Source organism: Vombatus ursinus, unplaced genomic scaffold (assembly GCF_900497805.2).
Source record: "Vombatus ursinus unplaced genomic scaffold, bare-nosed wombat genome assembly UNPS02014816.1, whole genome shotgun sequence".
In the NCBI taxonomy this organism is placed as follows: Eukaryota; Metazoa; Chordata; class Mammalia; order Diprotodontia; family Vombatidae; genus Vombatus; species Vombatus ursinus.
Genome location: NW_020954594.1, coordinates 3755994 through 3765382, shown reverse-complemented (window position 1 = coordinate 3765382; position 9389 = coordinate 3755994).

The window sequence follows — 9389 nt, the reverse complement described above, 5'->3', positions numbered from 1 at the left end:
CTATCTAGGTTCCTATTTTCCTTTTCTGGAAAGCCCTGAAGGCATCATGACTACTCCCTAAAGGTATTTTTCTCAAAAATGTTGGTAATTGGGGATTCTGGGAAGATGGCAGAGTAGGTCAGAAAACTTTTGGCTCTCCAAATTTCCTCCACCAAAAAAAAAGATATAACATCACTTCAGAACAGCAGAAATAAACACAGGGTAAAGCAGTTGTCCTCCTAAAACAAATTTGAGAAGACTCTCAGGAAAAACTCGACTTCCAGGGGCAGAGATTTGACCTGTGTGAAGTGCAAACCCCTCCAGGCTGACTCTGCAGAATCAACAAACAACAAGCTCTGGGGGCAGCTGGGTTGAGAGGCAGCCTTAGCCTTAGAAATTTCCAGCTCGCAGACAGTGTAGGGGTCTGACGGCTGAGTATAATACTGAGGCACCATCCACGGTCGAGGGAAGCCAAGCACAGCTGTGCTGACCAGATTCTTCCCTGGACTGTGGCTGTTGGGGGGAAAGAGCTAGCACCTGTGCTAAGTGCAGTAGCAAGGGGCAGGGACCCTGTTGGCTACAGGCACTTGTAGGAGAGCAGAGTCCCAGATTCCAGTTCTGAGGCAGGGAGAACAGTTGTAGTTTGCAGCCACCAGAGGGACTACAGGGAGCAAAATCATTTATGGCACAGTGTGGCTGGGGGCTCTAGCCATAGCATAAGAGTAGAGAGGACAGCCCAAGGTTGGGCCCCCAGATAGACTTCCAAAAATAACAGTAAGAAGAACCTGAGGCTTGGGGCATTACTCCCCATATCTCGGGATTAGAACTTGATCACATTAGTAGCAATTAAAAAATAAAATAAAATAAATTTTAAAAAATAAATAAATAAAAATGAACAAGCAAAGGAGAAAGAACCCAACCATAGATAGCTACTATGGGAATAGAGAAGATCTGGGTTGATATTCAGAGGAAGATAATGGAGCTAAAAAAAAGCCACTCCTTTTTCAATGAGAAATGTCAAATAGTCCCAAGCACAAAAATAACTCTTGGAAGAACTCAAAAAGAACTTTAAAAATCAAATAAGAGAGATCAAGGAGAAATTAGGGGAAAAAATAAGAGCAATCCAAGAAAATCAAGAAAATTATGAAAAAGTCAACCAACTAGAAATAGAGAATCAAAAACTTAAGGAAGAAAACAATTCTTTGAAAACTAGAATTGGGCAAGGAGAAGCTAATGATGTTCTAAGATACTAAGAAATCATAAAACAAAATCAAAAGAATGAAAAAATAAAAAAGAAAGTGAAACATCTCATCAGAAAAACAACCAATCTAGAGAACAGATTGAGGAGAAATAATGTAATAATCAGGCCACCTGAAAATTATGATTAAAAAAAAGAATCTTGATACAATATTATAAGGAATTATTAAGGACAATTGCCCTGAAGTTCTAGAATAAGAAGGCAAAGTAAAAATAGAAAAAAATCCACTGATCACCACCTGAAGGAGATCCCAGGAGGAAAACTCATAAGAATATCATAACCAAATTTCAAAGCTCCCAGGTTAAGGAGAAAATATTGGAAGTAACAAGAAAAAAAAACAATTTAAATATCATGGAGCTACAATAAGGATTATACAAGACCTAGCAGCTACTATGTTGAAGGACCATAGGTCGTGGAATACTATATTCTGTACAGCAAAAGAGCTGGGGTTGCAATCAAGGGTAACTTACCCAGAAAACTTAAATATAATCCCAAATGGTAAAAAAAAAAAAAGGACATTTAACAGACTCAAAGACTTTCAGGTTATTGTGACAAAAATCCCAGAACTTCAGGGAAAATTCTACATATAACATCCAGGAGAAATATAAGGTAAACATTAAAGACTAATTATAAGGGACTCAATAAGGTCAAATTGTTTACTTCATATATATGAAAATATTAGCAGTACTCTTATGACTTTCATCATTATTTGGGTAGTTTGAAAGAAAGGCATGGACTGAGCTGAGTACGATGGGGTGATTCTTTTAAAAAAACTGTAGGGAGAGATAAAAGGAGTAATTATCTCATACAAATGATGCATAAAAGGAAAAATTGATACAGAAGAAGCTAGAAGTAGGGAGGACAAGTAATGTTGGAACCTTACTCTCATCAGAAAAGGGTATAAAAGTCTTCTAAATTCAGAAAGAAATAAGAGGACAAGGGCATAGGGTGTGGGGAGATGAAAAGGGAAGGACTCTTAGAGGTATGGGTAGGTTAAGGAAAGGAGGGCAAGGTAGTAGGTAGAAGTAAAGTAAAGGAGTGAAGAGGGATAGGGTAAATAGGGTGAGAAGGATAGTGAGGAAAAATAGGTAAAAGGAAAATACACAAGTAACTGTAGCTTAGAATGTGAATGGGATGAATTTATCCATAAAACGGAAATGGATAGTAGATTAAAAATTTGAATTCAATAATATGTTGCTTTCAGGAAACATTATAAAAATGAGAGATACATACAAAGAGAAAATAAAGGGTAGGAGTAGAAAAATTACACTATGTGTCAGCAATATGATTCAATATTGTTTTAGACCATTGAAAATAACTAGGCAGTATAAAATACTTGAGCATATACCTGCCAAAACAGACACAGGAACTGTATGAACATAAATATAAAACACTTTTTATACAAATAAACTCAGGTCTAAATAATTGAAGTAATATCTATTGATCATGGGTAGGTAAAGCCAATATAAATTTTAAAATGACAATTTTAACTAACTAATCCATTTATTCAATGTCATCCCAAAATTATTTTACTGAGTTAGAAAAAATAATCACAACGTTCATTTGGAAGAACAAAAAGTCAGGAACTTCAAAGAAACCAGGGAAAAAAGATGTAAAAGAAGTAGATTCAGCAGTACCAGGCCTTAAACTATATTATAAGGTGTGAGCATTGTTGAAGTATAAAAAGGATAATTTTGATTATTTTAAATTAAATTTTTCTTGTATAAATAAAATCTATGGGGGCTGCTAGATGGTGCAGATGGACAGAGCACTGGCCCTGGAGTCAGGAGGGCCTGAGTTCAAATCCAGCCTCAGACATATAACACTCGCTAGCTGTGTGACTCTGGGCAAGTCACTTAACCCCAACTGAATCACACAAAAAATAAATAAATAAAATCTATGTAGCCAGGAATATAAGGAATGGAGAAATTTTGGGGAAAAACTTTCGACAACCATCTCTCAGATAGGATGTGATTGGGTTGGAATATTGCTATGGTGTAGGAAATGATGAGCTGTTTGATTTAGAAAAACATGGAAAGACTTGGACTTATGAAGGAAGATGCTATCTACCTTCAGAAGAATAGATGTTAGGAGGAAATAAGTATAGTATGATCTTGCATATATGTGTATGAGTGTATATATGTGTATGTTTATAGATATCTATGTGTATGTGGGTATATATATATATATTATGTGTATATATATATATATATATATATATACACACACACAATTGTAGCCTTCTTTAAGGTGGTGGGAGGAGGGAGGAGTAAAAAGAAAAAAAATAAAGTAAAAAGTGCACAGCAGAGAACAAAAGAAAAACAATAAAGAAGCAAAGAAAAGCTGGGTAGCTTTGAAAACAATGTGTAGTATTTATTATATAGATTTCTTGAAATGGAAATTTATCATTTTATATTGAATCCTTTCTGCTGAGTATGTGGCGATTTTTTTTCTTTCCTCATTTTGCATTTAACTTTAAAATAAAAAAATTTACCAAAAAAAAAAATAACGGTAATTCTGTCATCTCTGAAAGGGGTTGCTTCATTTATATCTGACATCAATATCCTTTCTTGTTGGAATGATAGTGAAGTGATATAGAAACGGATGTGAAGTCCTGGGGTGGAGGAGGAGGAAGAGAGGGGAGGGAGGAAAAAAAGAGCAGGAGATAAATAGAATGGAGGAAACTTTTTTTAAATTTTTTGAGAATTTCTTTTTTAAATAATATTTTTCCTTAATTGCATATAAAACAATTTTCAACATTAATTTTTTTTCAAATTTTTAGTTCCAAATTCTTTCATTCCTTCCTTCCCCTTACCCCTCCCTGAGATGGTAAGCAATTTAATATAGGTTATACATGTGCACTCATGTGAAACATATTTCCATATTAGTCATGTTGTGAAAAAAGACAAAAAAAAACCCAAACATGGAAAAAAGAAAGGGAAAAATAGTATGCTTTGATCTACATTCAGACTCCATCAGCTCTTTAACTGGAGGTGGATAGCATTTTTCATCATGAGTCCTTTGGAATTGTGTTGGATTATTGTATTGCTGAGAATAGTTAAATCATTCACAGTTGATCATCTTATAATGCTGTTACCTTGTAAAATGTTCTCCTGGTTCTGTTCATTTTCATCTTATATCAGTTTAAGTTTTCCAGAAATTAACCTGCTCATCATTTCTTATAGCACAATATTATTCTATTACAACCATATACCACAACTATTACAACCATATACCAGCCATTCCCCAATTGATAGGCATCCCCTCAGTTTCCAATTCTTTGCCATCACAAAAAGGGCTACTATAAATATTTTTGTACAGATAAGTCCTTTTCCCTTTTTTCAATCTCTTTGGGATACAGAACTCACAGTGGTATTACTGGATCAAAGGGTATGCACAGTTTTATAGTCCTTTGGGCATAGAAGTTTTTTTTTTAAAAAAAATAAAGGAATTGTTAGAGGAGATCCTTATGAACCCAAACCTTCCTGAATGTGCTGAATGAATTTGCTTTGTTAAATAGTACAGTAGATAAGGTCAAGGAAAAAACATGGCCCATGGGGGACTGACCTATGAAGAGGCTGCTTGGTAACTCAGTGAAGCAGACAGTTGTATAACATTCACTATACAGAAAAATTCCCATGATGCTGTGTCACTAGGCAGTTTCCGGGAATGAGAGGGCCATTTTTCCTCCTTCCCTCCTTTCTTCTTAGAATTAGCCAGGTGGTGCAGTGGATAGAGTGCTAGGCCTGGAGTCAGGGAGATTTATCTTCCTGAGTTCAAATCTAGCCTCTGACACTTACTAGCTGCGTGACCCTGGGCAAGTCACTTAACCCTCTTTGTCTCAGTTCCTCATCTGTAAAATGAGCTGGAGAAGGGAATGGCAAACCACTCGAGTATCCTTGCCAAGAAAAGCCCCAACTGAAATGACTCAACAACAATGACCCAATACCATAATTCTATAAATGAGGAACTGGGACCCAGAGAGATTATGCATGAAAATTGATAATCATCCCCGAGATTTACATAATGTTCTTTGGTTTATTAATCACTGTGTACATTTTTTTTTTGGATTCTCACAACTCTGTGAGGTGAAACATGCTGGTAATTATTATCTCCATTTTATGTATGAGGAAACTGAGGCATAGAGTGGTTAAATGATTTAACATATTTAAACTTGATTGTTCTCTGAAAGCCTCTGATCCGGCAAGTACATTTTAGTAACAAAAGCATGCATAAAGGCACTTTGAAAATAGACACCACCAAATCTACTTCTAGCTATATTTGCTACCAGACTAGGCACTGAGAGCTTAATTCTTACCTGTGGCCAAGAAGCTGTAGCATGCACAGTGGCCACACCCCAGTAAAACCTCTTGGCAGACAGGCTACAATAGATTGAGGGTAATCAACAGGCCTCAAACCCATCAGTGAATTAGGGGGATGTCTACCCCAAGCATGTGAAGATTTCCCCTGGCAAAATAGGCAGATGAGTTTCAATGTTTGTTTCAATGGCCATGAAGGCGGCTGGAACAGGCGCCATGGAGCGCTTAGATCTTGGTCAGACATAGAAGACACCAAGGTCATCCACTGCATCACTGACCATCTCCAGTCTTCCTGACTTTTGTCCTGCTACTGGACTTCTATGACTCTAGAAGAGAGAGTGAGACTGATGACTCTGCCCAGCTCTGCCTCACTTAAATCCAACTCACGAATAAGTCAAGAGGTCACCTGTGATGTCATTTGTCCTCTTCTAAAACAAAGGACAAACAACACTGAGAGCAATACTCCTACTAAGTAGTGGCTTTACCTGGGGCATGTTTCTCACCCATCTAGACAAGGAGAAGACTGCCCTCTGCTGCCCTATACAAGACCAGTCTCTGACCTATCAGTCAAAGGATCAAACTCCCCAAAATTCCCTTTAACATGGCCAGCCTCTTAGTGTAGAGCCCATATTTTTCCTGAGATGGATGCCTGTATTTTTTTTACTTAAAATAAGTTTCATTGCAGCCTTTTGTTTTCAAATAAGAGTCATTTCTGGATAACCCCGGCCTTCCATTGTAACAAAGAAAAAGATAAAAAATAATTTGAAGATTCCATCTAAAAATGCATGTAACACTCTGTTCCTATAGGCCCTCACCACTCTACTGAAGGGAGATCAGCACATTTCTTCAGCTGTTTCCCAGTACCAAGATGGATTATGATGATTACCTAAAAGCCATTTACAGTTCTTATCATTTATACTCTTGTGGTCATCTTGTGTATATTGTTCTTCTGGTTCTACTTATATGCTGAGTCAAGTCATATAAATCTTTCCATGTTTCTCTGAATTCCTCATTTATTTTAATTCCTTGCGTTTATAATTTCTTGGAGTACAGTAATATTCCATTACATTCACATATAAAAGTTGGTTTAGTCATTCCTCAATTGATGGGTAATAATAATCATGAACATTTATATAGCATTTTAAGGTTTGTAAAGTATTTTACATGTTATCTCATTTGATCCTCACAAAAACTCGGGGAGGTAGGTGCCAATATTACCCCCATTTTACAAATGAAGAAACTGAGGCAAAGAGAGGTTAATTTACTTGCTCAAGGTTACAAAGCCAATAAGTATTTGCAGCAGCAATATTTGAACTTTGGTCTTCCGGACCCCAGGTCCAGTGCTCTATCCTCTACACTATCTAGTTGTTATGTTTCTCATTCTGTGCTCTCACACACACACTATTCAATCTTCCGGCAAAGAAAGGAAGGAAGGAAGGAAGAAAGGAAGAAAGAAAGAAAAAAGAGAGAGAAAGAGAGAAAGAAAAATTTATTTCAGAAAGTATACTGGCAAATATACAACTCCCAACAGATGAGAGGCACAATCCCTCTTCCCCCTGTACCATTTCAGTCTCTGGGTAAGGAAAAGGGATTGGGTTCATATTCACTAAATCCTTTTCCATCCCTTTCATCATTTATGATTTGTGGATACATGTTTCATTTTTAAGTTCATGTATGGCCTAGGCCTTGATCCCTTTGGGAAGTGATTTTCCTAACCCACAACAATGATCATTTTAATCTGCCACCCCACCACTTTGGCAGCGAACAAAGGCCTAGTGAATAAAGGATGAATTGCTAACTTTGATATTCAAGGCCCTTCACAGACCGTCTCCAACCTACTTTTCCAGCCTATCTCATATTGCTACCCTACATGTAGTCTATATATCAGTTACACTGGACTACTCTCCAGTATCCATTTCCGGGCTGCTCTTCCCGCTCTCTATACCTTTGCTTATGTCTGGAATAGACTTTCTTCTCTTTCCTCCCCCATCTCCATCCCCCATCCCTCACCTGTATCAGTTGAAGTCTTTCCCTTCCTTCAATGCCCAACTCATACGTCTTGTCCTCTGTGAAGCCTTCCTTGACTCTCCTCTCTCATCTCAAGTGAAATATTTCACAGGACTTTATTAAGAGCTCCCTCTCCTTTCCATTTATCTCTCCCTCCTTTAGAGCACTCATCTACTGCTATTGGTTGTTATAAGCTCCTTGAGAGCAGGGCCCAGACCATATCTATCTTCATCTCTGTAAAGCCCAGCAAGTTACCTTGAAAAGATGAGGAACTATTAAATAAATTATTGCTTAATTGAAATGAAATAACATCATTTATTCTTAGAACACCTTTCTCTAGATGCTTGACTATCATTCTCTAAACTTAACCCAAGCTCACAGCACTCTTCTGGAGAAGGGGCAGGAATTATAACACCATATAGTAAGACTGGGCATTTGGACTTCAAACAGTTTTGTACAAAAGATTTTCAAAAATTTCATCTCCCTCAAAAACAACAGAAGGAAGTTTCATTGTAATAATTTATCAAAGTTAGTTCTTGTACTTACTTCATCTATTATCTGTGTTACATGCATGGGAAAACAGAAAGGGAACTTTAGATTTGATTGTGTAAAAGCACAGTCTACAAGTAAAAGAACCCAGCTGTGTTCCAGGGCCTAGTCACAACTCTCCAAATCCTTGGAAACCCCTGCTATTTACCATTACTTAGTTTTACACACTGTCTTTTCCAAAAGGCAACTTGTGCCCTCTGGTTGTAAACCTAGGATGACAGCCCATTTACAGAGGAATGTGTGTCATAGTCTGTTGTGTGTCATAGTGGATACAGGGCTTTAGGTGTCAAGAAGACCCGGGGTTTAAGTCTTGACTATGATATATACTAGCTATGTAACCATGGGTAAATCACTTAAATTCTTTGTTCCCCAGGCAACTCTCTAAAAACTAAAGACTACAGACAAGCCGCTAATCTCTATTGATGGAGGGAATTTCCATACCAAGAGTTCCCACAAATCTGGACCCTTCATACATCCTCAGCACCCTCAGATCAAAAATGATAAGAATGTTATAAAGAATCAAAAGTACTAAAGATATTTGATAGGCTAATCCAGAAGGGATATTATAGTTTAAGAAAGGAGGCTCCAGGAGGGTTCAAGATGAAGGTCATGTCACTAATTAGCTTACAGCGTCAGAGTTGGAGCTAGGATTGAAGTCTCCTGAATCCGACTCCAGTGCTCATCTATGTCTATGTAAAAATGTTTCTTCATAAACCTAAACTCCAAATTATAAAATAAATCAAAATAAATTATTGCTTTTTTCATATACTCGAAGGAGTCAATTTATGAAAAGCACGTATATGACAAATTTAATATACCTGTTCTTTAATTGAGATAAACTATGAAGTATGGGTCAGGGACCATTCCTCCTACCCCAAATTGTCATTTGATGAAGTCATTAGAGGGGATATTTTCATGTTGTCCACCTGTCACCAGTGATGTACCTGACAGGAGATGGTGGTAGTAGGAGGGCATGAGAAATAGTTCATAACAAGGTCAAAGGAAATAGAATACGTGGCCGAACTTTTTAAAATGGTTATTAATATATTTTATTTTCACATTACCTACATTTCCTAACATATCCTTTCCCTTCTCCCACATAGGACCATTAAAACAAAAACTAAAAAGGAAGTGGGAAAATCATTCGACAAAACTAATACATCAACCATATGCAACACTACATTCAGTGTTCATGCTCAGGAATTTCCTTCTCTGTAAATAAGAGAGGAAGGCGCATTCGATTGCTTCTCCGGAGGCAAATTTGGCTGTTAACAATT